At 42.1% G+C, this 2,392-nt stretch overlaps 2 long non-coding RNA genes across 2 annotated transcripts; both read left to right on the top strand.

The window, feature by feature from the left end:
* On the top strand, positions 1-386 carry LOC146688687 (uncharacterized). The gene is made up of 2 exons (XR_014916179.1): positions 1-137; positions 269-386. It is a non-coding gene; the product is annotated as an uncharacterized LOC146688687 (long non-coding RNA).
* Positions 387-926: 540 nt separating this feature from the next.
* Positions 927-1,729, top strand: LOC146688686 (uncharacterized). Its single transcript, XR_014916034.1, has 2 exons — positions 927-1,518; positions 1,650-1,729. It is a non-coding gene; the product is annotated as an uncharacterized LOC146688686 (long non-coding RNA).
* The last annotated feature ends 663 nt before the right edge of the window (positions 1,730-2,392 follow it).

The following is a 2,392-nucleotide window of genomic DNA, read 5'->3' as shown; positions in this document are numbered from 1 at the left end:
GTCTTGACTTTTGTACAAGGTGAAGTGTTTGCTATGTGCCAGGGAGCTGGGATATAACAACAACACCTCATCCATGCTTAGGCACTACAGAGCTTTGCATGAGAATAAGAGGAACACCGATCGTGGAGCAAGACCAGGTGAGCCATCAAATGTCATGATAATATAGCATGCAGTAATGTTACTAAATGATATAACAATATTATACAGCTGTTATAAGTTACGTGTGTGATATTTATATTTGTGCTTTATCTTTATTGTCTTTCCTCAGGAGAACAATCTCAAATAGATGAAGACCTGGTTAGCATGGTGATTGAGGACTCCCAGCCATTTAGCATTGTGGAGGACAAAGGATTCAAAAGATTTGTTAAATCATTAAATCCTAGCTATGTTCTCCCCACTAAAAAGGTCATAAAAGCAGTGAAAATGTAGTTTTTACAGAATAAAATGTGAACAGGCAGGACTGAGGCCTCAGTGTGTAGCTGTCCATACCTCAACGTTACAAAAGCACAACTACTGTCCACACCCCAACCACACCTCACCTCACAGTAAATGATCATTTCCATTTCAAGCATTTCCAAATAATCATTTCCCATACTGCCACTATAAATATACACAGTATACTGCCATCACTACAATATACATGTTTTACACACTCCTTTTGTTGTTGACATTTACAGGCTGTGTGCAAAATGCCACACTCTTCAAATTCATGCCAGCTATTATTTTTACGTCCAGTAGGTGTCCTACTAGAGCAAATGAAGCTTCAAGATGCTTTGCACTGGGGTGAACCAATTGGATGAAAAGCTTCAGTGCTTCATGAAGCTTCATCTGCCCATCACTAGGAGAAAGGACCCAAAACGCAGGCAGTAGATGATAATGCTAGTGATGTTTTATTTACACAGTGGTGAGATGGCAAAACAGGTAAAGAGTAGTGATGGGACGTTCTGTATCGAGGCTTCGGAGCGTGTGTCGAGTAATGGAGGGGGCGTTTCCGCGAAGCGCGTATCGAGGCTTGCTTCATTTATGGGAGGAGCTGAAAATGATGACGTCCGAAGCCTCGCTGCCCGGCTGTACCACGTGACTGGTTCATGAAGTGGTTCGAACTTTGCCGCGAGCTATGACAGCGATATAAACCCCTCAGACTTCATTCAAAATGTGGGTGTTTGATGGAGAGTTGCGGTTAGTGAGAGTTTGGAGACAGTTTGGAGGTTTATGAGAGTGAGGAGAGAAAGTCAGGAGAGAATGGAGCCAGCTAAGAAGAGGAGGATGTCCTCCCCTGTGTGGGAACATTTTGATCTTATTCCTCCCAACAAGCTATGTAAATTTCTACAGAAGATGTATTGTCATGATACTGATGGTGCAATACAATTTATGTTGAGCTGTCTTGACTTTTGTACAAGGTGAAGTGTTTGCTATGTGCCAGGGAGCTGGGATATAACAACAACACCTCATCCATGCTTAGGCACTACAGAGCTTTGCATGAGAATAAGGGGGACACCGATTGTGGAGCAAGACCAGGTGAGCCATCAAATGTAATGATAATATAGCATGCAGTAATGTTACTAAATGATATAACAATATTATACAACTGTTATAAGTTACGTGTGTGATATTTATATTTGTGCTTTATCTTTATTGTCTTTCCTCAGGAGAACAATCTCAAATAGATGAAGACCTGGTCAGCATGGTGATTGAGGACTCCCAGCCATTTAGCATTGTGGAGGACAAAGGATTCAAAAGATTTGTTAAATCATTAAATCCCAGCTATGTTCTCCCCACTAAAAAGGTCATAAAAGCAGTGAAAATTTAGTTTTTACAGAATAAAATGTGAACAGGCAGGACTGTGTAGCTGTCCATACCTCAACGTTACAAAAGCACAACTACTGTCCACACCCCAACCACACCTCACCTCACAGGAAATGATCATTTCCATTTCAAGCATTTCCAAATAATCATTTCCCATACTGCCACTATAAATATACACAGTATACTGCCATCACTACAATATACATGTTTTACACACTCCTTTTGTTGTTGACATTTACAGGCTGTGTGCAAAAGGCCACACTCTTCAAATTCATGCCAGCTATTATTTTTACGTCCAGTAGGTGTCCTACTAGAGCAAATGAAGCTTCATGAAGCTTCGCGTTGGGGTGAACCAATTGGATGAAAAGCTTCAGTGCTTCATGGGGCTTCATCTGCCCATCACTAGTAAAGAGGGAAGACAAAACTAAATGACAAACCTGAGAGGGTACCAGAATGGGGGCGAGGCAGCGCGCCACGGACGAGGGACTGGACACCGTGGAACACAGACAAACCAACAACAGGCAGGCGAACACACAGGGCTTAAATACACACAGCAGCAATCAAGGGATGAGCAACAGGAGGGCAA

Source organism: Copadichromis virginalis, linkage group LG17 (assembly GCF_057382275.1).
Source record: "Copadichromis virginalis isolate Kocher_CV1m ecotype Utaka linkage group LG17, C_Virginalis_male_GT1.1, whole genome shotgun sequence".
NCBI lineage: Eukaryota > Metazoa > Chordata > Actinopteri > Cichliformes > Cichlidae > Copadichromis > Copadichromis virginalis.
This window is presented reverse-complemented; position numbering and strand designations above follow the sequence as displayed.